We start from the raw sequence: 27,670 nt of genomic DNA on the forward strand, positions 1-27,670 counted from the left end.
TGCATTTCCAAGTATTCTGAAATCTCATCCTTAATAATGGACCAAAGACCGAGGTAAGGCTAATCAGCCTGTAATTTCCCGTCTTTTGCCTCACTCCCTTCTTAAACAGGGGGGTTACATTAGCGATTTTCCAGTCCTCTGGGACCCCCCCCCCCCCGACTCCAGTGATTCCTGAAAGATCACCACTAACACTTCCACTATTTCTTCAGCTATCTCCTTCAGAACTCTGGGGTATAATCCATCTGGTCCAGGTGATTTATCCACCTTCAAACCTTTCAGTTTTCCTAGCACCTTCTCCTTGGTAATGGCCGCCATACTCACCTCTGCCCCCCAATTCTCTTGAACTTTGGGGATGTTACTCATGTCTTCCAATGTGAAGACTGATGCAAAGTACTTATTCAGTTCCTCCCCCATTTCTTTGTTTCCCACTACTACTTCTCCAGCGTCATTTTCCAGTGGCCCAATGTCCACTTTTGCCTCTCTCTTACTCTTTATATATTTAAAAAAACTCTTGCAATCTTCTTTTATATTACTGGCCAGCTTACCCTCATAGTTAATCTTCTCCCTCCATATTTCTTTTTTAGTTGTCCTCTGTTGGTCTTTTTAGGCTTCCCAATCCCCTGGTTTCTTCGCCGTATTGTATGCTTTCTCTTTAGTTTTTATGGTGTCCCTGACTTCTCTTGTCAGCCATGGTTGCCTCGTCCTCCCTTTAGTATGCTTCTTCTTCCTAGGGATGAATTTTGCTGTGTCTCCCAAATTACTCCCAGAAACTCCTGCCATTGCTGTTCCATTGTCTTTCCTGCTAGGCTCATCTCCCAGTCAATTCTAGCCAGCTCCTCCCTCATGCCTCTGTAGTTGCCTTTATTCAACTGTAATACCGTTACATCTGATTCCAGCTTTTTATTGCCCAGTTCGTTATTAGTTATACCCTCCCTTTCCCAAACCAGTGAATTTCTCAGGGGCATGCCTGTATTCTAGATAAATTGCCCAGAAATTCCTCCCTCTCCCTTATATGTCAGAGCCTCTCCAACTCACCCTCCTGCTCAATGACTCTGAGCCGGAGAGATTCAAGATGGAGACACCTCCTGCAGACTTGTTTGTTCAGGTCAGTATCGTTGTCTAAAAACTCCCACATTCTTTAGTCCAGACACATAATCTGCTGTGCCATATCTTAGACTGCCATGTTTTATTTAATTAATTAATTAAACACTTCACTCAACCATTATTTGTAGTTAGATTAAGTAATTTAACTAGTTAAATTTTACATTTAATACATATAAAAAGAACGAAAGTAGTTATACTTTCCTGGTCCTAGTTTAAACTACTACCCTAGTTTAGAGAAAAAAAACCTTAACCCTTCCTGCTTGCTTAATTAATGCCTCTTGACTTCAGTTATCAGGTCTTGCTGTCTCCTGCTTCCCCTGTCAGACTACTGCTTGTCATATAAAACACTAGAACTCTCCTCACTGCATCAAATTCCCTCAATCACCAAATTCCCCAAGTTAAGCAAGTATTTTCTGTAAACTAGGGCTTTGACTGTAGAACTTTTGTTCAACTGGAGTTCCAGTGTGGAACACATTCAAAACTCAATTCTGGGAGAACGAATGCTGCATTATCAGGCTGTGATCATTTCTCAAAAGAAAATGGATTAAGTAACACACAAGAATTTGATGAACTTTTTATGCTAATCCAGATGAGGAGTTCTGGCGCTGGAAAATAAAGCATTTCTATTCCATACACTTACTGTCAGCATCAAGCACAACTAGGTCAGATGCAGAGTAATGCAGTCTCTACTTTTCCTCAACAACATGCCTTAGCTCATTTCCTTATAGGCTCTCTGTGTGAGGTTTCTAATTAGTACCAATTTTATACTGTGTGCCTACACCTGTTAATAACTGTGCTGAGATTGTCAATGTTTTTCATGTACAACCTTTATAATGAGCTAACACAAGAGACTTTAAACCCATTAGTCAGAATTGTATTCACACTCATGCCCCAGATTTGAAAGAAGTGTGTGCCACCTAAGCCCAGTTCAAAGATTGAAATACTTTAATTGCTGTATAAGATTTTAAGAAAGCATCTGATGCAATGACTTACCCAAGATTGAGGTAAAAATTTTTCAGTTAAAATATTTTATAAATTTGCTATAAAATACTGAAATAATAGGAAAGAAAGGCTAGCAATCAAAAAGCAGTCATTCAATAAGCAGCCCTAAAGATAACTCCAGGACCTTTGTTCATAATCTATAACACATTATAATTTTACAACTGCATCCATTTTTCACTGCAAAACCTCACTGTTGTCAGTTCTTAGTTCTTTTCATCTTTTTTTCCTTCCAGGTGGACAGTATGTTAGGGAACATAATTGTCTGAATTTTACAGGGCGCCATGGTCCCTGCCCATCCGGCTAAAATGCTCGAGGGGACCCTGCTCACGATTCTGAGGGCAGCCCGGCAGCAACTTAACACTTAGAGCAGCATTAATTGCTTTTTCTCTTTCTTGGGAGGAAGTCCTGTCTTAAAGTACTGCTAGCCCATTGGATTGGAAGGCAGCTCTAGTCGCAGCAGTGCTAGCCAGGAGTGGTGGCCACTGCTGTGACTACAGGCAGTCTCCAATGCTGAGGCCCAGACTGACAGGTAAATCTGGGATTGGGGGTCTCAGGAAGAGGTTGAATTGGACAATCAGTGGGGGTGGCGCATTTAAGAGGCCAGAGGGGAGGGTTAAAGGAGGGAATGACCTTGTGGGGGGTGTCTCCAATGGGCCCAAGGACTCCCAAAGGAGGTCCTACCGCCTCTTGCCTGATACCAGCCCCCACATCTAAAGCTGCTGGACTTCCCGTGTGATGTGGGACTCCCCCTACCACAGGTAAAATACCAATCGTGCAAGATGAGGCCCATTGGACACTTAAGGATCTCAATAGGCCCAAGGGTGGGCAAGCCACTTAACAGTCCCCCACTCCCCTGTAAAATATCAGACATGTCAGGGGGGTTGGGCAGGTAACTGCAGGTAGGTTGCCTACTGGATTTTACATGCCCCCTGCCTTCCCGCCTTCAAATCCGCCAGAGGGGAAGTGTAAAATCTGGCCCTACGTCTTTTCCTCTCACCACTTTTTTGTCTCATAGGTTTAAGAAATTAGAATCTCTGTCTTGCAGATCAAATGATTAACATTATTTTTCCTAACTTTAATAAAACACAGATGAAACAATCAATTGGCTTCAAAATTCAACTTGTGTTTTTCTGTTAATTGACATAACATGAAATGAAAAATACAGCCGCTCCTTTATTCTCTAATTTTTCTCTGACTCCAATCTCTGTATGTCTCTCATGTATAAGCAATAATTAGTCTTGACCTTTTCTAACTGTCAATGAAATATAATTAACTGCCCTTCAGCTTAATAAACTTTCTGAAGTTTACAGTCCTCAAGTAAACAGCTATAACCAGTAGATTTTCTATCTCATATGGATACATGCAGTTTCCTTTATTTTTTTAATTTTAATTTTATCTCAAAGCTTTTAAAATTGTTTTTCTTATTAATATTTTTCATAGGAAACTGACTGAGTTAAAAAGTGCTCAAAGAAAAAGCTTCCAACAATACAACTGACTACTATGAATGCATCCTGGGAAACTAGGCAAAGTGGACAGTCATAAACTACACAGTTCAAATTCAGCTCACAGTGTCACAGCTCTGGGCAAAAAAAGTCAACTCGAAACTCAGGAGAAATTGAAGCCTTCAAGTAAAGCTTCACTGAAGATATTAAAATATACAAAAGCCAAATCAATGGATTCATTTTATCTTGTTATTGTGAAGTAGGCAATTTTCTGGATTTTTTAAAATATATGTATTCATTCACAGGATGCAGGCATTGCTAGCTAGGCTAGCCCAATCTTAGTTGCTCTTGAGAAGGGGCTGGTGAACCACCTTCTTGAATTGCTGCAGTCCATGTGCTGTGGGTACACCCACGGTGCTGTTAGGAATGGAGTTCCAAGATTTGACCCAGTGACAGTGAAGGAAACGATATAGTGCTAAGTCAGGATGGTGTGTGGCTTAGAGGGGAACTTGCAAATGGTGGTGTTACCATGCTTCTGCTGCCCTTGACCTTCTAGGTGGTAGAGGTTGCAGGTTTGGAAGGTGCTGTCAAGGGAGTATCAAGGAATTGCTGCAGTGCATCCTGTAGATGGTACACACTGCTGCCACTGTGCATCGGTGGTGGAGGGAGTGAATGTTTAAGGTGGCAGATGGAATGCCAATCAAGCGGGCCGGATGGTGTCAAGCTTCTTGAGTGTTGTTGGAGCTGCAGTCATCCAGGCAAGTGGAGAGGGCACTATGGACAGGCTTTGGGGAGTCGAATTACTCTCCACAGGTCGCAGCCTCTGACCTGCGCTTGAAGCCCCCTGTATTTCTATGGCTAGTCCAGTTCAGTTTCTGGCCAGTGGTAACTTCCAAGATGTTGATAGTGGGGTATTCAGCAATGGTAATGTCATTGAGTGCCAAGGAGAGATTCTGTCTTGGTTATTGCCTGGGACGTGTGCTGCAAGTGTTATTTGCCGCTTATCAGCCCAAGCCTGAATATTGTACAGGTCTTGCTGCATATGGATACAGACTGCTTCAGTGTCTGAGGAGTCACAAATTATGCTGAACATTGTGCAATCATCAGCAAACAACCTAACTTCTGACCTTATGATGGAGGAAAGGTCATTGATAAAGCAGCTGAAAATGCTTGGGTCCAGGACACTACCCTGAGGAACTCCTGCAGCAAAGTCTCTGGACTGAGATTATTGACCTCCAACAACCACAATCATCTTCCTTTGGACTCGATAGGCCAAAGGCCCTCTTCTGCACTGTGGTTCTGTGATTCTGTGATAGGTATGACTCCAGCCAATGGAGCATTTTCTCCCTGATTCTCATTGACTTCAGTTTTGCTGGGGTTCCTCGATGCCACACTCAGTCAAATGCTCCCTTGATGTCAAGGGCAGTCACTCTCACCTCAATCCTTGAGTTCAGCTCTTTTATCCATGTTTGGATCAAGACTACAATGAAGTCAGGAGTTGAGTGGCTCTGGCAGAACCCAAACTGAGCGTCAGTGAGCAGTTTATTGCTGAGTAAGTGCCACTTGATAGCACTGTCAACGACACCTTCCATCATTTTGCTGATGGTTGAGAGTAGACTGATGGTGGGGAGGAAATTGGCTGGGTTGGATTGTTCTGCCCAACCTCGGACGGCCCATTTCCACAGCTTCCAATCTGATAGTCTCCCAACCTTGGACGGCCCGCTTCTACCTCCTACCTAAAATCCACAAACAGGACTGTCCCGGCAGACCGATCCTGTCAGCCTGTTTCTGCCCCACGGAACTCATTTCTTGCTATCTTGACTCCATTCTCTCTCCCTTTGTCCAGTCCCTTCCCACCTACACCTGTGATTCCTCTGACACCCTACATCATATCAACAATTTCCAGTTCCCTGGCCCCAACTGCATCCTCTTCACCATGGACGTCCAATCCCTCTACACCTCCATCCCCCACCGGGATGGCCTGAGGGCTCTCCGCTTCTTCCTCGAACAGAGGCCCGAACAATCCCCATCCACCACTACTCTTCTCCGTCTGGCTGAACTTGTTCTAACAATGAACAATTTCTCCTTCAACTCCTCTCACTTCCTCCAAATAAAAGGTGTGGCTAATGGCTACCTGCATGGGCCCCAGCTATGCCTGTCTCTTTAAGGGGTATGTGGAACATTCCTTGTTCCAGTCCTACTCCGGCCCCCTCCCACAAATCTTTCTCCAGTACATCGATGATTACTTCAGTGCTGCTTCATGCTCTCATCTGGACCTGGAAAAATGTATTAACTTTGCTTCCAATTTCCACCCCTTCATCATTTTCACATGGTCCATCTCTGACACTTCCCTTCCCTTCCTTGACCTCTCTGTCTCAATTTCTGGTGATAGACTGTCCACCAGTATCCATTACAAGCCTACCAACTCCCACAGCTACCTTGACTACTGCTCCTCACACCCCACTTCCTGTAAGGACTCCATTCCATTCTTTCAGTTCCTTCGCCTCCGTCGCATCTGTTCTGATGAAGCCACTTTCAAAAACAGTTCCTCTGACATGTCCTCCTTCTTCCTTAACCGAGGTTTTCCACCCATGGTGGTTGACAGGGCCCTTAACCGTGTCTGGCCCATCTCCTGCGCATCCACCCTCACATCTTCTTTGCCCTCACAGAAACATGATAGGGTCCCCCTTGTCCTCACTTATCACCCCACCAGCCTCCGCATTCAAAGGATCATCCTCCGCCATTTCCGCCTACTCCAGCATGATGCCACCACTAAACACATCTCCCCTTCACCCCCTCTTGCAGCATTCTGTAGGGATCGTTCCCTCTGGGACACCCTGGTCCATTCCTCCATCACCCCCTACACCTCAACCCCCTCCCACGGCACCTTCCCATGCAACCGCAGAAGGTGCAACACCTGCCCCTTTACTTTCCCTCTCCTCACCGTCCAAGGGCCCAAACACTCCTTTCAAGTGAAGCAGCATTTCACTTGCACTTCCCTACTGCATTCGTTGTTCCCAATGCGTTTTCCTCTACATTGGAGAGACCAAACGCAGACTGGGCGACCGCTTTGCAGAACACCTTCAGTCTGTCCGCAAGCATTATTAGACCTCCCGGTCGCTTGCCATTTCAACACTCCACCCTGCTCTCATGCCCACATGTCTGTCCTTGGCTTGCTGCATTGTTCCAGTGAAGCTCAATGCAAACTGGAGGAACAGCACCTCATCTTCCAACTAGGCACTTTACAGCCTTCCGGACTGAATATTGAGTTCAACAATTTTAGATCATGACCTCTCTCCTCCATCCCCACCCCCTTTCCGATTCCTCCCACTTTTTTTTCTAATAATTTATATAGATTTTTCTTTTCCCACCTACTTCCATTATTTTTAAATGTATTTCCATCCATTGTTTTATCTCTACCTTTTAGCCTTTTTTGATTCCTTCACCCCACCCCCACTAGGGCTATCTGTACCTTGCTTTTGTCCTGCTTTCTACCCTTAATTAGCACATTCCTCAGATAATATCACCACCTTCAACACCTCTTTGTTCTTTTGTCTGTGACATCTTTTGGTTATCTCCACCTATCACTGGCCCTCTATCCAGCTCTATTTGTCCCACCCCCCCTTAAACTAGCTTATATTTCACCTATTCTATTTTTACTTTGTTCTGTTGAAGGTTCATTTGGACTCAAAACGTTAACTGTGCTCCTCTCCGCAGATGCTGCTAGACCTGCTGAGTTTTTCCAGGTATTTTTGTTTCTGTTTTGGATTGTTCTGCTTTTTGTGAACAGGATATACCTGGGCAATTTCACACATTGTACAGTAGATACCTGCGTTACAACTGTACTGGAATAGCTTGGCTAGAGGCACAGCTAGTTCTGAAGCACAAGTCTTCAGCATTTCTGTACTGTTTTTAGTATGATTGCCAGAATTTTATCAGGGCCCATGGCCTTTGCAGTATCCAGTGCCTTCAGCCATTTCTTGATATCATGTGGAGTGAATCAAATTGGCTGAAGTTCGTGATGTGGGGACCTCAGGGGGAAGTCGAGATGGATCATCCACTTGGCACCTCTGGCTGAAGATGGTTGCAAATGCTTCAGTCTTATCTTTTGCACTGATGTGCTGGGCTCCCCTATCATTGAGGATGGGGATATTTGTGGAACCAGCTCCTCATGTCAGTTGTTTAATTGTTCACCATCATTTACGACTGGATGTAGCAGGACTGCAGTGCTTAGATCTGATCTGTTGGTCGTGGGATCACTTAGCTCTGTCTATCACATCCTGCTTCGGCTGTTTGACACACAAGTAGTCCTGTGTTATAGCTTCACCAGGTTGACACTTCATTTTTAGGTATGCCTGATGCTGCTCCTGGTGTGCCCTCCTGCACTCTTCATTGAACCAGGGTTGTTCCCCTAGCTTGATGGTAATGGTAGAGTGGGGATATGTCAGGGTTACAGATTGTGGTTGAATAGAATTCTGCTGGTGCTGATGGCCCACCACACCTCATGAATGCCCAGTTTTGAGTTGCTAGATCTGTTCAAAATCTATCCCATTTAGCATGGTGGCAGTGTCACACAACACGAGGGAGGCTATCCTCAGTATGAAGGCAGGATTTTGTCTCCTCAAGGACTGTGCAATGGTCACTCCTACCAAGGCTGTCATGGACAGATGTATCTGTGACAGGTAGATTGATGAGGACAAGGCCGAGTAGGTTTTTTCCTTCTTATTGGTTCCCTCACCACCTGCCGCAGACCCAGTCTAGCAACAGCCAACTTGGTCAGCAGTAGTGCTACCAAGCCACTCTTGATGATCGATATTGAAGTCCCCACCAAGATTGCTTTCTGTGTCCTTGCCACCTTCAGTGCTTCTTCCAATTGCCCTTCAACATGGAGGAGTACTGACTCATCAGCTGAGGGGGGGCAGTAGGTGGTAACCAGCAGGAAGTTTCATTGCCCATGTTTGTGGTCCAGAGTCAATGTTGAAGACTCCCAGGGCAACTCCCACCTGACTATACACCACCTCTGGTGGATCTGTCCTGCCTTTGGGACAAGACATACCCAGGGATGGTAAAAACAAAAAAACTGCGGATGCTGGAAATCCAAAGCAGTAACAGAATTACCTGGAAAAACTCAGCAGGTCTGGCAGCATCGGCGGAGAAGAAAAGAGTTGACGTTTCGAGTCCTCATGACCCTCAGTTCTGTCGAAGGGTCATGAGGACTCGAAACGTCAACTCTTTTCTTCTCCGCCGATGCTGCCAGACCTGCTGAGTTTTTCCAGATAATTCTGTTTTTGTTCCAGGGATGGTAATGCTGGTGTCTAGGACATTGTCTGTAAGATATTGTTCCATGAGTATGATTATGTCAGGCTGTTGCTTGACTTGTCTGTGGGACAGCTGTCCCAATTTTGGCACAAGGCCCCAGGTTGTTACTGAATGGACTTTGCAGAGTCAACAGGGCTGTGTTGCCATTGTTGTTTCCAGTGCCTAGGTCAATGCCAGTCAATCCAGTTTAATTCCTTTTAGACTTTGTAGCAGTTTGATACAACTGAATATACAAACTGAAAAGACTGAAGTAGGCCATTGTAGAGGGCAGTTAAGAGTCAACCACATTTCTGTGGGTTTGGGTCATATGTAGGCCAGACCAAGTAACAGTGGCAGATTTCCTTTCTTAGGAAATTAGTGAGTCATCCCTGGGTTTTTGCAATAATCATTTCATGGTCACCATTACTGAGACTCACATTTCAATTCCAGATTAATTAATTGAATTTAAATTCTACCATCTGCCATGATGAGATTTCAGCCCGCGTCCCCAGAGCATTAGCCTGGACGTCTGGATTACTAGTCCAGTGCCATTACCACTACACCATCAGCTCACTATAACCTTACTCTTAGATGCAGACATTTCAGTTACTGGGGAAAAATGGTGGTTTAAACAAAGTCCAGAAGAGACTTTGAGCAAATTGTGAGAATCCAGTAGCCAAATTATGCAATCACAGTGTGACACACAGTCACCATAAAATAGCAACCATAGTATCTAGAATTGCCAACTTTGGTTGCACACATTCCAAGAAATTTCATCGCATGGGATAATGGCTTTTAAGAACTGAGCTAAGAAAGGTGAGACTGCACTAACTTTATCTTGTCATAATTTATTTATAGTAGCGTTGTAAATAACTGCTGCTCAGCAATCTCATGTTTCTGCTTCAAAACGTTGGAGCAAAAGGAAAAACTGACAACCAGATAAATCTGATACACCACTCAACGCTCATTTTGCGAATTCGTTGTGCTTTTTCTCCCACATTGCTCACAGTGGTGTCCAAAAGATTAATTTTTAATTCCTGTGGATACCAGGACAATCAACAGGATGGACAAGCCTAACTGGGTGTCATACAGTGCGACGTCTTTAACAATGAAAATACCTATCATTTTGTGACCTACAAGTTACTGCTGGCCACTTGTATTGAGTTTTCAATTAACTGTGCACCCCATGTAATCTAAAAGTACAACTAAATTCACAGATGGTCCTGAGTTTAGTGAAAAAGCAAGATGTTGAGACGCTATTGTTAAAGTTCAGGGATCTGTAGAGGCAGTTAATACAAATTTTACTTCATTTTGAAGAAATTATAAAGAAGTACATAGTGCCACAAGTACCAAACATAATTACAAAGTAAAGGGGCCTGGATCTTCTGAGGAGTGGCAACCATTGTTGGATTGCTGCTCCACTTGAACTTTCTTCCTCCTCGATGCTGCTCCATATTTCTTGCCGGGGCTTCCAAGCCTGGCTTTACCAGAAATGCGTAGCGCAGTGCCCCTCAGTGAATTCTGTCACAGTGTTGCAGAGTCGGAGGAAGACAGGACACGCCCTATTTTACAGCACTAACTGCCGAATGGTAAGTTTAAATATCCAGTATGAATGATAATGAATGGATGAATGTTAGTGAATGGGTAGGGTGGGTGGGGTAAGTGGGAGGTTGGGTGAGGTGGTAGGTGGGTAGGATAACAGATGGGTGAGTGAGGTGGCAGATGACTGAGATAGAGTGGCAGGTGGGTGAGGTGGCAGGTGGGCAGGATGGCAGGAGGATGATGTGGTAGGTAGGTCAGGTGGCAGGTGGGTGAGGTGATGGATGGGCAGGTGGGTGAGGTGGTAGTCAGACTGGAGGGTAGCTGGGTAGTCAAGGAATTGTCGAATGATCTGGGGGTTGTAGTGTGGTGGGGTTGGGAGACAGTATGGGGGTCGGGGGTAGTCGGGTGTTAGTTAGGGGGTCAGTTGGAGTGATTGGGGAATCAGTTGTAGAAGTAGCCTAGAAGTTAGACTAGGTTTTCTCTGCCTAACGTTTCCTGGGTAACTATCCAGGTAAGTACATCGGAACTGTTCAAAGTCTCCGACTCTATGTTCAGAGTCAGAGGCATTTGCAGAGATTCCTGTGGAGATCAAACTTTCTGGGCAATTCCCACAGAGGTCAGCACATTAGGACTTCCACAGGGCCCTGACACACATTTCTGGTCATACATCTGGTCTCCAATGATCCAGAGACCAGAAGATTTGGGCAAGCCAGGAAGAAGATTGCTTGTGAGTGGAAATTAAATGTAGCCTAAGTGTTGAAGCATTGAAAGTGTTAAGAAAGCATAGTTGTGAAATAAAATATCACTGAGCACAAGTAGGTTCACAGAACAACAAAGTTTTAGTTGAGTTATAGTCTAACTAAATTAAATATATTAGTTGAAAACAGAAAATTAAATGGACATATTCTAAGTTTAGAAACAAGGGTGGAAGTTAATCAGATGGGTGTTAAAAAGACATTTGAGCATAAAATATTTTAAACTAGCGAGAACTAGCATAATAAAGGTATGAGAGATGCAAAGTAAAGCATCAATGTCCTAATGAGACTTTGATCACATTAATATGTAAACATGCTTTGATAGGAGCTTCCAATGCTTACCTCAAATCTTACAAGGAAATTGATTTCTGCCCTATTTTAATTTTTTTAAAGCCATCACAATGATACGTTTTGGTCTTATCTACTACCTAGGCCAGTAACTGAAGTCAAGCATTTGTTTCAAACAGAAAACATTTAGAAGGTCTGCAGCTGCTAATGTTTTAAGTTGTTTTTTTATTGGTGTAATTGTGTAAATTGTTGATTATTAGAGACTCATTGTACCTGAAGGGGATTTCCTGCATGATTTTAATGGCTAGCTCTTTCAAGTCATCTAACTCTTTGCTCCATGGGGTCATTTCAGAAATCCTAATCTTTCTTTCAAGAAAGAGGAGGAAGTATACAGGAGGAGGATACTGCTGCAGTGCCATGTTAAAAGAGGACAGTTTGCACCCATCCTTACCATCCCAACTGAATATTCAGACCAAGGACAAAATGCATGCAGTTAACTGAAGAGCAATGCAGAAGAAAGCAGTAACAGACACCTGTAGGCATTATGTGTTCTTGGCTGAGAGGCCAGAAATGCATTAGCCTGTTGAAACACCTGAGCCCCAGGGAAAATATTGCTTGATTGACAGCTCTAACTCTCTGATCTATGCTGTCAATTTCACAATGTTTATTTACACCAGATAAAGGGGATTCAAATACTTGAAGTTTCTGCTGTTAATACTTTGTAAAGCCTGGATGATTGATACTTTTATCGGGCTGTAATAAAAAGGAGTTTTTTTAAGAAAGTGGAAGTTCGTCAATGAATGACTTTTTTTAAAGCATTTTTTACACATCCTACAGTGACTATAGTGTTAATTGCTTCTATATAATGAATAGAGAGTAAATAGGCATGGAAGTGCCTTACTTGGCATAGGGTCATGAGGGGATTATAGGTAATGGGGGGGCATACCTTGGCATAGGAGGCATGAGGGGCCATCAGAGTTGTGTGGCTGCATAGCTTGGCAATTGGGGGGGGGGGGGGCATGAGGGGCCATAGAGTATGGGGAGCATGTGGGAAGTGACAGGTTGTGAGGGGTGAGAGCCAGAGGCCCTTTCTGTTTTTAATTATAACTTGGACTCTAACCCCCACAGTACCAAGGCGTGCCTTTTAAATGGTACATCTCTGCACCTGGAAGCCCTCTGTGCTGCCCCAGGAACTTTTCCCAGGTCAGTTGGCCTGACTGCAACCTGCACCTGCCCCCACACAATGAAACACCAGGAATTTTCCCAACTTCTGCGACCTGCCTTGAGGATGAAAATCCTTCCCAAACTGTAGGTCAAATTTATGATACTGGATGATATCTATTTATACCTTCTTTATAAGGTTACAGTAAGATACATGCTTCTACAAGAGCCAGCATTGAGCACATAGACCATTGAAGCATTTAAACAATGATTCTGATGCCTCAACAAGTCGAGAACGGTCTTCCAATGTAACCCAGGCAGAATGTTACACATTGTTGCTGCATGCTTCACAATTTTACCAAGCAATAAGGGCTATATATGGAACTGCCATTATTGGAGGTCCTTCAGCCTTATGAGTGGATGGATCCCATGACATGAAAACTGCTGGAGATCAACAATTGCCTTCTACCGGAGTTGACTGGAAACAATCTGACAAGGCAATAAATTTATGAGACCCTGAACCCTTCCCTTCCACCATTAATGATCCTGCCAACCATCTTTTAAAGGTCCTGGAAATATTGTGTTCTCACCAACACAAGCAGCAACTACTGCCAACAAAACCATTCATCTCCAGTCAGATTCTGAACTCCAAAATGACTATATAAATTCTCTGCATACATAATCAATAACACTGTAACCCCTGATGTCGAATGGCTGGGCACCAGGTACATTTGCGTGTGCGCACTCAGCCCACACTGCGTCCACCATCGCAAGCATACTTTTCTTTTTTTTCGTTCGTGGGATGTAACCATCACTGGCAAGGCCAAGCATTTGTTGCTCTTCCCTAATTTCATTTTAACTGAGTGGCTTCCTAGGGCAATTCAGAGAGAAGTTAAGAGTCAACTACATTGCTGTGGATCTGGAGTCACATGTAGGCCAGACCAGGTAAGAATGGTAGATTTCCTTCCCTAAAGGATACTAGTGAATCTGATGGGTTTTTACAACAATTGATGATAGCTGTCACCATTACTGAGACTAGCTTTCAATTCTAAGTTTTATTAATAGAATTCATTTGAACCTGTGTCCCCAGAGCATTAGCCTGGATTAATTAGTCCAATGATAGTACCACTACACCACCATCTCCCCTCATTTCCCCTTTTCACTAGTGTCATTGGTGTGTACCCATCGGCTAGTGCCAGTACTGGTTTGCGCCTACGCTGTCCAGTGTGCTGCCTGTCTCTTGCCCCCTTTTCCCAGAGCCCTCGCCATCCCTCAAAGCCCCTCTCCCCTCCCTCTACACTCTCTCACTTGCCACCTCTCCTGCCACCCCTTCCTGAGCCCTCACTGCCCCTCTCCTCTCACTCCACCAATTCTCACTTGTTGCCCCTCTCCCAAATCATTGCCATTCCTCTCCTGCACTTACAGCACTGGTTGGATACAGAGGAAACTGCCCTATTGTCCCATCACATATGCCCCAGGAAAGATACCTGTCAGTCTCCCATCAGACCAGAAAAGCATTGTTTTCTGAAGCATTACTGTCACATCTTGAAATGGCTATCTCAGGATCTGTCGCAATCTCCTGCAATCATTATCTGATATTCAATCAAGTTAAATATTACCATGTTTTATTTTTAAAAAAGCAAGTGAGTTTTTTATAGAGAAGAAGATATAGCATTGTTTGCACATTCCAGTTCAAGATGCAATGTTTTTCCACCTAAATTTGGTCTGTGCCACCTTTGATACAGGCAGTGATTTCACTGGCGCTGCAATTATATGTGCAGGGAGTGGCCCTCTAGAGTTGCAACGGCATCAAACTCAGCCTACTCTTAAAGTGTCAATTTACTTCTTGCTTACATTGCTTTTAACACAAGTGACTCCTCTGGATAGTTGACTTAAGTGTTCTAGTGCCGATTCAGTGCTTCAATGATTTAATCTCCCAGAGATTGGAGCAAGGGAGCCTGTTGTATTTGAGTTAAAAAGTTTGGAGATTGCTTCTCCTTATTAAGAGAATGGCTATAATTCCCTTGTCATCCACCAACAAACCCTTAAGTGGCACAGATTCTGAAATCCCTATTTCTTTTCCACCTTGGACATTCCAGCTATACTTTAGCTATAGTGACCCAAATAATTTTGAATTCAGAAAATCTTGAAGGCTATGCACAGATTGTTCTGCACCAGAAGCAGTTTTACCAGAATTAGGGACTATTTCTATTATCTTCTGAAAGTTTGGGCCATGCCAAACCACTGTAGTTAACGATGCTGGTAACAGGTAATAGCAGCAGAGGCTTCATTCATTTGAGCAGAAGCATGTAATCAGTTTGTCCTCAGGCACAGGACCTGCTCTTTTAACTCCAAGCAAATCAGAGGCATGCACTGATTGCCACTTGGCACTGGAATCCATTGGATATACGACATAGAAGCAGACCATTCAACCCAACTAGTCCATGACAGTGTTTAGGTTCCACACGAGCATCTTCCCATTTTTCCTTCATCTAAATCCACTATCGTCACCATCTATTCCTTTCTCTTGCAAATTCTTGTCTAGCTTCCCCTTAAATGTATCTATTCACTTCAATCACTCCCTGTGGTAGTCCATATTCTTAACTCTCTTTGAATAAAGAAGTTTCTGCTGAATTCCCTTTTGGATTTCTCGGTGACTATTTATATTGATGGCCTCTAGTTTTGCTCTTTCCCACAAGAGGAAACATCCTCTCTATATCCACTCTATCAAAACCTTTCAGAATTTTTAATTCATCCTTTAAAGCACCCCGGCCTCCTTTTTTTCAAGAGAAAAGAGGTCCAGCTTGTCAATCCTTTTCTGATATGTATACCCACATTTTTGGTATCAGCCTTATAAATCTTCTGTGCACCCTCTCCTTTATATCCTTTTTATGATATGACAACCAGAACTGCACATAGTACTCTAAATGTGATCCAACCAAGCTTCAATAAAGGCTTAACGTAACTTCCATATTTTCCACTTCTATCCCTCTCAAAATAAAGCCGAGTGCTTGGTTTGTATTTTTTATGGCCTTGCTAAACTGTGGTGCAACTTTTAGTGAATTTATACTCTGACATCCCTTTTTCCTTCTACCCCACCTAGACTTGTACCATTCATTCTTCCTTCAAAAATGTCCTACCTCACATTTATCTGTGTTGAACTCAATTTGCCAGTTATTTTCCCATTCTGCAATGTTATTAATGTGCTCCTGTAACTTGTTGCAGTCCTCTTCAGTGTTGACTATCCTCCCCAATTTTGCATGATTTGCAGATTAAGAAATTGTGGTTTTTATTCCAAAGTCCAAATCATTCATATAAGTTGTGAGCAACAGTGGTCCTAACACTGATCCTTGTGGAACATCACTTCCCACCTTCTGCCATTCTAAATAACTATCCCTTGTTCCCACTCTCTGCCTTCTGTCTTGAAGCAATTCTGCCACTTGTCCCCTGACTCCACATTCTTTGAACTTATTCATTAGCCTATTATGGGGCACCTTATTGAAAGTCTTTTGAAAATTCAGATAAATTACAGCTACCGCTTTACCATTGTCTACGCTCTCTGTCACCTCCTCAAAAAATTCAATAAGATTGATCAAGCAATATTTTTCCTTTTAAAATCTATGCTGACTATTCATTGTTATATTTCTCATTTCTAGGTGTTCTTCTATTCTCACCTTTAGTAGTGATTCCATTATTTTCCTACCACTGATATTAAGCTAACTGGTCTATAAATCCCTGTTCTGTCTCATTCTTAAATATAGGAATTATATTAGCTGTCTGGCAGTCCTCTGACATTACACCTTTTTCTAATGAATTGCTAAATATGTGTAGTAATGCCCCTGCTACCTTTTCTTTAGATCCTTTTAAAATATGTGGATGCAATCCATCGGGACCAGGGTTTATATTGTCTTTGAGTTTTGTTAATTTAATTAATACATCCATTATTTTATTTCAAATACATTATCACATTGCTCACCTCATCATTCAATGTCATTTGTACCTATTCTAGCTCCCTGATAAATACCAAAGCAAGATAATTATTTAATATATCTGCCATCTCTCTATTGTTACGTGTGGTATTGCCCTGTTTATCACTTAATAGTGCTATTCATATCACAGCCTTCCTTCATTTATTTTAAACTTTGCAGCAGTGTGATGCAACTGAGTGAATTATTGAACCATTTCACAGGGCATTTAAGAGTCAACCACATTGCTGTGGGTCTAGAGTCACATGTAGGCCAGACCAGGTAAGCACAGCAGATTTCCTTCCCTAAAAGTGCATAAGCTCCTGCAACAAGATCACATTAAAGGCATGTATTTTTAACAACAATGGCTTCATGGTCACCATTACTAAGACTAACTTTTTTAATTCCAAATTTTTTTTATTAATTGAATTTAAATTCCACCAGCTGCTGTGGTAGGATTTGAAGCCATGTCCCCAGATTCCTCTGGATTACAAGTCCAATGACATTTCCACAACACCACCACCTCCTCCTAGCAAAACTGGAGTCCATGAGAATCAGGCAAAAAACTCTCCACTGGTTGGAGTCATACCTAGCACAAAAGAAGATGGCTATGGTTATTGCAGATCAATCACCTCAGCCCTAGGACAACACTGCAATGTCATGTCCTAGGCCCAACCATCTTCAGCTGCTTCATCAAATGATCTTCCCTCCATTATAAGGCCAGAAGTGGGGATGTTCACTGATAATGAATGGTGCTGAACATTTCAGCACCATTCGCGATTTCTCAGATACTGAAGCAGTCCATGTCCAAATGCAGCAAGACCTGGACAACATTCAGGCTTGGGCTGACACAAGTGCCAGGCAATGACCATCTCCAACAAAAGAGAATCCAGCTATCTCCCTTTGACATTCAATGGTATTACCATTGCAGATTCCGCTCAACATCCTGGGGGCTACCATTGACCAAAAGCTGAATTAGACTAGCCATTTAAATATTGTGGCTACAAAAGCAGCTCAGAGATTGCAAATTCTGCGATGAGTAACTCACCACCTGACTCCCCACAGCCTGTCCACCATCTAAAATGCTCAAGTAGGGAGTATGATGAAATGCTCTCCACTTGCCTGGATGAGTGCGGCTCCAACAACACTCAACAAGCTAGACACCATCCAAGACAAAGTAACCCACTTGATTGGCACCACATCCACAAACATTCTCTCCCTCCACCACCAACACACATTGGCAGCAGTATGTACCATCTACAGCAGGGCCACTCACACGTAGACAAAATCAGCCACAGGCCACACACATGTAAAAAACAAGTTAATTTGTTTTGTTAGAGAGAATACAGAAACAATCATCTCACCCACTGCTTTAATGCGATAGTTGAGTTTACCTTTCCTTAATGAGCCTTGTTATATCTGCTGGCATTAATGATGTTGCTCCTTGCAACTGGCTTTTTTCTCTCTCTGTCTCTCTCTCTCTCCTTTCCCACTTTGTTTGTCTCTCTCTCTCCCCTTTCCCACTCTTTCTATCTGTCTCCCTCTCTCTCTCTCTCTCCAATTCCAACTCTGCCTCTCTCTCTCTCTCTCCTTTCCCACTCTGCCTCATCCCCAAACCATCCCAGGGCAGTGACTCAATGACCCAATGCTCTGGCCAACTCCCAGACTGATGTTGCAGCTGGGCCTGGAGCCTGGACCTCTTCCTCAGTTGGCAGGGGTTGAGCCCCTGTCCTGGCACACCCAATGGAGTTGGGAGGGAGGGTGCGGGTGAACCGCCAATGGAGTTGGGTGCCCAGTTCCCTTTCTCCCCCATCCCGGGTTACTAATGATTCACCACCCAGTTGACAGCCAGCAGCTTCCCGTCCCTGCCCTGCGCTCCTGCTCCCAAGTCTCGGACATCGCTCTCTCCCCACAACCTGAGTCCCTGGTGACTGGAGACAAGGCTCAGGCATCAGAACATGGTGGCGGCTGGCCCAGAGTGCAGCACACAGCGGCAGTGGAGAGGTGGGTGGGTGTGTGGTTGGGGATGTGTGTGTGTGCAGATTTTGCTATCTCACCGGGGGCCCAGATGAAAAATTGCAATGGGCCAGGTGCTCTCCACCACTAATCTACAAGATGCACTGCAGCAACTTACCAAGGCTCCTTTGCCAGAACATTCCAAGTCCACAACTTCTACTATTTACAAGGACAAGGGCAGCAAATACATGGGAATGCCACCACCTTCAAGCCACACACATTCTTGATTATTTTTTATTCGTTTGTGGGTTGTGTGTGTCACTGGCTAGGCTGACATTTATTGCCCATCAGAACTGAGTGGTTTGCTAAGCCATTTCAGAGGGCAGTTAAGAGTCAGGTAAGAGCCCCTAAAGGGCCTTGAATCAGATGGGTTATTACAACAATCATTCCTGGTCATCACTAGACTTTTAATGCCAGTTATTTTATGTAATTCAAATTCTACCATTTGCCATGTTTGAACCTGGGTCCCCAGAGGATTACCCTAGGTCTCTGCAGTACAAGTCTAGTGATAATACCACTACGTCACCACCTCCTTAAAGGAAAATTGGACATTTTTATCAAGCTGGACATTGAACTGGAGTGATTTCTGTTGATACCAAGGACCTGTGTATATATACGCATGCATCTGATAATGTAATAGTGTAATAAGTATAGGAAATAGCGTGAGATGGGTTATTAAAAAATGAAGCTGTGTTTTAGAATTATGACTGTTCATTTTTCGATAGAAAGGGGGATGTCAAATGTTGTTGGAATTTTTTTTTTTAAATAGAGGTTTAGTCTGTGGGTGTGTCTTAATTGGATTAAAGCCAGTTGGTCTGGGTGTTTTGATATATACTAGTTTTGAGATGTAAGCAGAGGCAGAGGTACATTTGCATTTTGTTGAATAGAGCCTTCAAGAGTGGGAGTGAAATCTTGCACCTAGCTAGGAGAGACCAAACAATGTTTATATTACTAATGAAATTGGTGCCATGAAAGGAGTTCAAAGGGCCTGGTGATACAATGAAAAGTTACATTCAAAGAGAATGCTGGGCATAACAGAAAGCAGTTTTGTGTGTGTAGGGCATGTTATGTGTAACATCAAAGTAGCTGTAAGCCTACAACTATCTGCAAAGGAACCAAGGTGAAAAGAAGCTCATTTTGAATTTGTAAGGTGAAAATGCTTTGCCTGGTGTCTGCTTAAAGTCCATAGGTTGTTGTTACCTTAGTGGAGATTAGTTTAGGAATTTGTTAAAAAGTTATGATATTAGTAATTTGTAGTTGTGTGTATATGTTTAACTTGTGTAAACTAATAAATGTCTCATGTAGTTTGATATAAAAACCTCTCAACAACTGGTGGTCTTATTCCTGAATTTAGAGCTGCAACTCAAAACATACCACTTGAAAACATAGGTTATGAAATTGTTTAAAGTTTCCCTCTGGGATTTTAAATAACAGCCTTTACCAATTGCTGTGTCATAACAAAAATATATCACTGGAACTATATGGAACTATACTGCTGTTCCTTCACTGTTGCTGGGTCAAAATCCTGGAAACCCCCTTCCTAATAGCACTGTGGGTGTACCTACACCACTTGGATTGCTACGGTTCAAGAAGGCAGCTCACTAACATCTTCTCAAGGACAATTAGGGATGGACAATAAATGCTGGCTACATCCCGTGAAAGAATTAAAAAATTATTGTTGTACCTGTAAAAATTTTACTATTTTGTTTTATGTTCCTTAATAATTTAATTTCATATTTTTTTCACTTCTCTCCTAATCCTTTTGTATTTTCTCTTATGTACTCCTCTGCTATGTATTTACTTAATGTTTGCCTCTTTCCTAACCCTCAATTGTTCCTTAATGTCTTTATTCATCCATGGAATCCCAATAGAATTTAGTTTGTTCTTTCCTTTTGGTGGAATATATTTTTCCCACACTCTGTTGAACACCATTTTAAGTATTTTCCATTGTTGTACCACATTATTGTTTGCCAATACTGTTGCCAATTTTATTTTCCCACGTTCTAGTCTCAGCTCCTCAAAACCAGCTTTTCTCCAATCTGTTTACTTGGTTTTCGTTATACGTATGTCCTTCTTTGTCATCATCTTAAAGCATGTTATGTAATGATCACTATTGCCTATATGTTCCCTACTTTTACTTCTCTTATCTGTTTCATTTCCATTACTAGATCCAATAGCAAATTTTCCTTGTTGTGCTTCTACATAATAGGTTAGAAAGGAGTCCCTTACACATTGTAGGAACTCCACTTCCTTTTCCCCTTTACGCACCTCTTCTGTCCAATTAATATCATCTTTTTAGACTCCCATTCTATAATTCTATTTATTACCTTGCCATCAATGTCCAGTTTTACATATTCTTTCCTATGTTCTCTTGCCCTGTTTTGTTTACAATTAGACTGTTTACATTTCTTGACATTCCATCCCCCCATCCTACTATTTTAAATAGTTTTCCACCTCCCTATTTACCCTTTCCACCAGGACAAGAATCACTTCCTGGTTCAGGTGGAGCCCATCCCAACAACCAAGTTCCTTCCTGTCCCAGAACTGGTACACCTCTTTTCCATATCAGCCCTTCAGCCATGTGTTAATTATCCTGATCTGTCTGCTCCTATTATCAATTTGCAAGTGTCTCGAGCAATAATCCAGAGATTACTATCCTTGAGGTCTTGCCTTTTATTTTAGAGCTGGTATTCTTCACCAAATCATAACATCATAGAAGTAAGTCATTCAGTCCTTCATGTCTACGCCAGCTCTCCATTGGACCAATTTACCTAGTGCTACTACATCGCCTTCTCCCTGTAGCCCTGCACATTCTTCCTTTTCAGATAATAACGAATACCCTCTTGAATACCTTGTTTGAACCTTCCTCCACCACACTCTCAATCAGTACATTCAAGGTTCTAACTACTCACTGTGTGACATGTTGCCATTGCTTCATTTGCCAATTCCTTTAAGTCTGTGTCCTCTTATTCTTGATCCTTACACCAATGGGAACAGTTTTCCCTATTGTCCAGGCTCCTCATGATTTTGAATACCTTTATCAAATCTCCTCTCAACCTTCTCTTCTCCAAGGAAAACAGTCCATAATTCTCCAATATATCCACGTAACTGAAGTTCCTCAAACTGGGGACATTCTCAGGAATCTCTTCAGCATGCTAATGCCGTCACATCTTTCCTAAAGTGTGGCACCCCATAATTGGATGCAATACTCCATTTGAAGCTGAACCAGTGTTCTATACAAGTTCAACATAACCTCCTTGCTCTTGTATTCTAAGCCCCTGTTAATAAAACCCAGGATACTAAATGCTTCATTAACTGCTCGCTCAACTATCCTGTCACATTCAATGATGTATGCACACATGCACCCAGGTCCTTCTGCTCCTGCACCACCATTAGAATTGTACCCTTTATTTTACATTGCTTCTCCACATTCGTCCTACCTAAATGAATTACTTCACACTTCTCTGCATTTAATTTCGTTATCATCTTTCCGCCCAATCAACCAACTTGTCTATGTCTTTTTAAAGTTCTACACTATCTTCCCCACAGTTCACAATGCTTCCAAATTATATATCATCTGCAAATGTTGAAATTGTGCCCTGTACTTGAAGGTCTAGGTCATTAATATATATCAGGAAGAGCAAGGGTCCCAACACTGACCACTGGGGAACTCCACTACATACCTTCCTCCAATCTGAAAAAATATCCATTAACCACTATTCTCTGTTTCCTGTCATTCTGCCAATTTTGTATCCATATTACTACTGTCCTTTTTATTCATGAATTATCACTTTGGCTACAAGTCTTTTGCATAGCACTATATCAAATGCCTCTGAAAGTCCATGCGCACCAAATCAACAGCATTACCTTCATCAACCCTTTCTGTTACCTCATCAAAAAACTCCAGCAAGATAATTAAACACAGTTTGCCCTTTACAAATCCGTGCTGGCTTTCCTTAATTAACACTCATTTGCACAAGCAACAATTAATTTTGTCCCGAGTTATCGTTTCTAGAAGCTTCCCCACTAGCGAAGTTAGGTTGACTGACCGGTAGTTGCTGGGCTTAGCTTTACACCCTTTTTTGAACAAGAGTGTAATATTTGCAATTCTCCAGTCCAAAGGCACCACCCCTGAGTCTAAGGAAGGCTGGAAAATTATGGTCAGTGCCTCTGTAATTTCCACTCTCACTTTCCTCAGTATCCTTGTATGCATCCCATCCAGTCTTGGGGCCTTATCTACTTTAGTCACAGACAGCCTATCTAATGCCTCCTCCCTGTCAATCTCAAACCCTTCAAGTGTTTGAATTACTACCTCTTTTGCCATGACCTGTTCAGCATTTTGTTCCTTGGTAAAGAAAGAATCAAAGTATTCATTTAATACCTCAACCATTCCCCCTGCCTCCATGTGTAAATCCCTGTTTTGGTCCCTAGTCAGCCCCACACCTCCTTTAACCATCTTTTACTATTTATATGCCAATAGAAGACTTTTGGATTCCCTTTTATATTAGCTGCTAGCCTCTTGTCATGCTCTCTCTTTGCTTCCCTTGTTTGCTTTTTCACTTTCTCTCTGAACCTTCCATATTCAGTCTGTTTCAGTTGTATTGTCCACCTGACATCTGTCATAAGTACATTTTTTCTTCTTCATCTCTATCTCTTTCATCATCTAAGAAGCTTGTGATTTGTTTATTCCGCCTTTCCACTTCGTGGGGATATATACTGTCTGTGCCTATCTCTTCTCCAAAGGCAGCTCATTGTTCAGATGCTGTTTTGCCTGCCAACCTTTGATTCCATCTGAGCTGGGTCAGATCCATTCTTACCCATTTGAAGTTGGCATTCCCCACATTATTTAATATTATGACAAATGTTAGGCTAACTGGCCTATAGTTTCCGGCTTTCTGTCTCCCTCCTTTCTTGACTAGAGGTGTTACATTTACAAATTTAGAAAATGCATGGACTTCTCCAGAAACTAGGGAATTTAGGAAGATTACAACCAATACATCCATTTTATTTGCAGTCATTTTTTTTAAGACCTCAGAATGCAGGCTATCAGGTCCAGAGGACTTATCAGCCTTTAGTCCCATTACTTTTTCTCATAGTTTTTCTTTCATGGTCTTGCTTGTTTTAAGTTCTTCCCTCCCTTTTTCCCCCTGCTTTTCTTAGCAGGACCATAATTGTTCCTACTTCTGCTGTTTATTTAATGGTTTTCATGCACATGTGAAACTACAAAATGATTATTCTGCTGGGCAAGTTGACTCAGATCAGTGCACTCCTGGTTAAGCAACCACATCCTTAAATCTTCTGGAATCAGTTCCAGAAAATGATGACTTAACAGTATTTAACAGTTCTTTATAAGTGATTACATTCGCCCCTTCCAACTACAGTTTCCATATATCTTCCAACATGACAACTGGATTTACACCCCCCTCCCATTCCAAGTTCCCCTCCAGCCTCGTGAGATATCCTAACCCTGACACCAGGTAGGCAACTCACCCTTCGGGATTCTTGTTTCTGGCTGGAGGGAATACTATCTATCCTCCTAATTATAGAGTCTGCAATACCTACCACATTTCAATTCTACTCATCCTCCCCTGGACAGCCTTCTGAGCCCAGTTGCCTTGGACTGTATTGTGGCTGTTCCCCCTGCAATCTTTCTCTTTGCCGTCACAGGTAGTGTGTACATTGTACCTATTGGACAGGAACAGTGACTGAGGTTCTCAACTTCTCCCAAGTCCCAGTTGCCTGGTTTGCTATCAGTCACATACTCCCTTTCCTGAACCTATGATTTTCCCTTGGGTGTGACTATATTCAGGATAAAACAGTCCAGAAATTCCTTACCTTCCCTTGTGTTGGAGTCTCACCAACTCACACTTCTGCTCAATGACTCTGATTCAAAGAGATTCCAAATGATGACACCTCCAGCAGATATGTTTGATCCAGATAGTCTTGCCATCAGCAAGCTACCACATTCTACAGTTGAGACACATAGCCTGCTCCGCCATATCTTAGCCTAGCCATATTTTATTGATTTAATTAATTGAAGTCTTCATTCAATTATTATTTGCAGTTACATCAAATAGTTTAACTTATTGCTTTTAGTATCTATAATATTTAACTTCCCTGGTATCGCCCTTCTATGATTTGCCTGTACAGTTACAGACTCACAGGGTGTGGGGGGGTGGGGGGGTGGGGGTTGGTCAGATTACTCACTGAGTTATCCATTAGTTGGTCAGCATATTGTATCTGTGCTCTTGCATATTTAATGGTTTTCATGCACATGTGAAACTACAAAATGATTATTCTGCTGGGCAAGTTGACTCAAATCAGTGCCCTCCTGGTTAAGCAACCACATCCTTAAATCTTCTGGAATCAGTTCCAGAAAATGATGACTTAACAGTATTTAACAGTTCTTTATAAGTGGTTACATTCGCCCCTTCCAACTACAATTTCCATATATCTTCCAGCTCTGTTAGCAGTTGTGCGGCTGTTGACCCTACTAGATGGGTCTTTCCACAGCTTTTTAAATTTTTACCTACAAGCTTCAAATAATATCTTGTGAAATTTGTACATTTTGCATAATGCACTGTTCACTGATCTAGTGAAAACACAGTAAGTGATTACCAGTAAGTGGTGGCAAGAGAAATTCTGCCCAAATTACTTAGTTCCTGAAGAATCCATCAATAATATTCTATTCTTTACAATTTGGCATGAGGTTGAATTTAGTAAAGTTATTCCACACTTGGCTAGGTCAAGTGTACCCTCAGTTACCAGACTTTATGTCAATAAATTTTCTGCTAGTTAAGTGCATATCAATGCTGCTGCTTTTCCACTGTCTTGTGTTTGTGGTGTATCTTTTCTGTTTGAACTTGCACAATTATTTTCTCTCCTCATGCTTGCACGGCCCATCCAGAGTAGCCTCTAGTTTAAGCAGTTCTGTCTGACACACAAGGGGCCTCTCCTCTCTTTTCTGTTTTTTGCTACAACATTCCAAACATCTTTTCTTTGCCTCCACCTATCACTGGCCCTCTATCCAGTTCTACCTGTCCCACCCCCCTCAACCAGCTTATATTTCACCTCATTTCTATATTTCCTCATTTCTGATGAAGAGTCATACGGACTCAAAACATTAACTGTATTTCTCTCCGCAGATGCTGTCAGACCTGCTGAGTTTTTCCAGCTATTTTTATTTTTGTTGCATAGTTCTCAATGCTTGCAGCCCAGGACTGACCTGGTGAACATATGGCCCAAAAAGCCAAGAAGAGTGCAGCCCCATCAATTCAATGATGCACCCCTGGGATGCCTTCTGAGCACCGTGAAGGCCTTCCACAATATCCTTTAACCCCATTCTGGCCACAGGAGGTCCATCAGTCTCATCACCCTGGCTTGGGAGGCAGTAGCAGAGTTGGTCAGTGCCAATGATGCACACAAGAGGTCAGCCATCCAGTGCAGAAAATGGATAAATGATCTCATCCGTGCCTCTAGGGTAAGTCAACCATCTCACCAATCTCAACTCACCCACTCACAAGCCATCACACATTCATTGGCATCTTACACACTGCCAGCTCAAGGGATATCACCACTCATTCTCTCACACACACCCTCACATCTCCATCTGGCTTCATCTCCTCTGGAGATAGACTCCTCATCCTGTCCATGGATCCACTCAGCACACACGCACGTCTGGCATCCTTCTTATTTGGCTTGGCATGCGCCTTGCTCACACTATCTCCATCTGTCTTTATGCAGGACAAGATTGCACACAATCAATGGGGAAGGTTGCAGACCGGGGGTGGAGTGCTAGACATAAAGTCCTCACTCTATTCGAGAGTCGCACGTTGGAGCTGGCTAGAAAGGACATGGACAGTTCCTGCAGCGGTGAACACCCACGTGAGGATCCTACATCACACCATCTCTCTCTCAATGCGACTATCCAATGTTCAATGGAGCTGCCAAACAATAATAATCTCCACTTTCTGTCCTAGGCATATCTGCCCTCAAGGCAACCTTGATCCCAAACCCAGCGCCAAGAGCACCTCGGATGAGGACCCTGAGGGCAGCATCATTGAAGTCACAGCACTTACCCACACCTTCCACCAGTGCAGCAACACACACGTCGGTGGCACTTAGATGTAGAGCAGCCTCGGGATTGCTATCTGGTGACCATAGTACACAATCTGTTCCACAGCAGGCAGAGGCGGGGACATCATTGTTCACCAGCACTCAGAGGACGGCTGGAGGCAAGGAATCTGCTGAGTCTGAGTCAGGTGATGAGCTATGGACTTGGTCGTCAATCAGTTGGTGGAACTGCAAAGGCAAGCACAGGAACATCAGAAAGGGATGTTTGGTGCACTCCTCAGATTGCAGTTTCCTCAGAGTCCGTCCACCTTTAGTCCGAGGTGATAGCATTGGCATGCCAACGTGCCAAGGTCAACACTGGTAGGATGGTGGCCGCCATGAAGACCTTGGTCCAGGACATTGATCCTGCACTGCTGTGTGGCCTGAAATTCATCGCTGATGCAATAGTTGACTGCCAGCAGTGTTAACGCAGGAGGGGTGTAGTGCACCAAGATCTCACTCCAACTTCCCCTTCTCCTCAAGGAGTCAGCCAGGGGCCTTCAGACACCTATATGGAAGAGGAGCAGCAGCTCAACACCCTGGGGCCATCCACCCAGGTGACTCCAGGAATGCCTGGCCAATCCAAACCCCCTCTTCCTGTGACCACATCAACTCCAACTCCACAGGCCGAGGAAGGTGCACCTGGCCCACAGCAGGGCAGCCAAAGCAGTCAGGGGCCCTTCAGGTCTCTGCCCTCCAGAGGATTCCTGCCAAAGTCATCACAGACAGGGCAGAGCAATCAGCACGTTGCCTCCACCTCCACAGTAGATGTCAGGGGAGCACCAAGATGTAGCAGTAGGGTTAGGAAAGCTAAGAAGATGTAACTCTTTCGAGTACAAACCCATTTCCATCTGTTTCAGATGAAGTTACATTGTTTCATAGTTTGCCATTGTGAGATTTGAACTCTTGATCTTGGGGTTACAAGCCCAGTACCATAACCACTTGGCCATTTAGGCCAAGCAAAATATTGTTCCCAGGGCTGATT

The 27,670-nt window shown here is 43.1% G+C and overlaps 1 protein-coding gene across 1 annotated transcript in view; it reads left to right on the plus strand.

Moving 5' to 3' along the window:
* marchf7 (membrane-associated ring finger (C3HC4) 7) overlaps window positions 1-12,216 on the plus strand; it is an 81,975-nt gene extending 69,759 nt beyond the window's left edge. Inside the window, exons 12-13 of the transcript XR_005944638.1 lie at window positions 3,547-3,807; window positions 11,784-12,216. The gene's annotated coding sequence lies outside the window, so the exon portion shown is untranslated. The remainder of the gene's footprint in view (window positions 1-3,546; window positions 3,808-11,783) is intronic.
* The last annotated feature ends 15,454 nt before the right edge of the window (window positions 12,217-27,670 follow it).

This window comes from Carcharodon carcharias, chromosome 12 (assembly GCF_017639515.1).
Source record: "Carcharodon carcharias isolate sCarCar2 chromosome 12, sCarCar2.pri, whole genome shotgun sequence".
NCBI lineage: Eukaryota > Metazoa > Chordata > Chondrichthyes > Lamniformes > Lamnidae > Carcharodon > Carcharodon carcharias.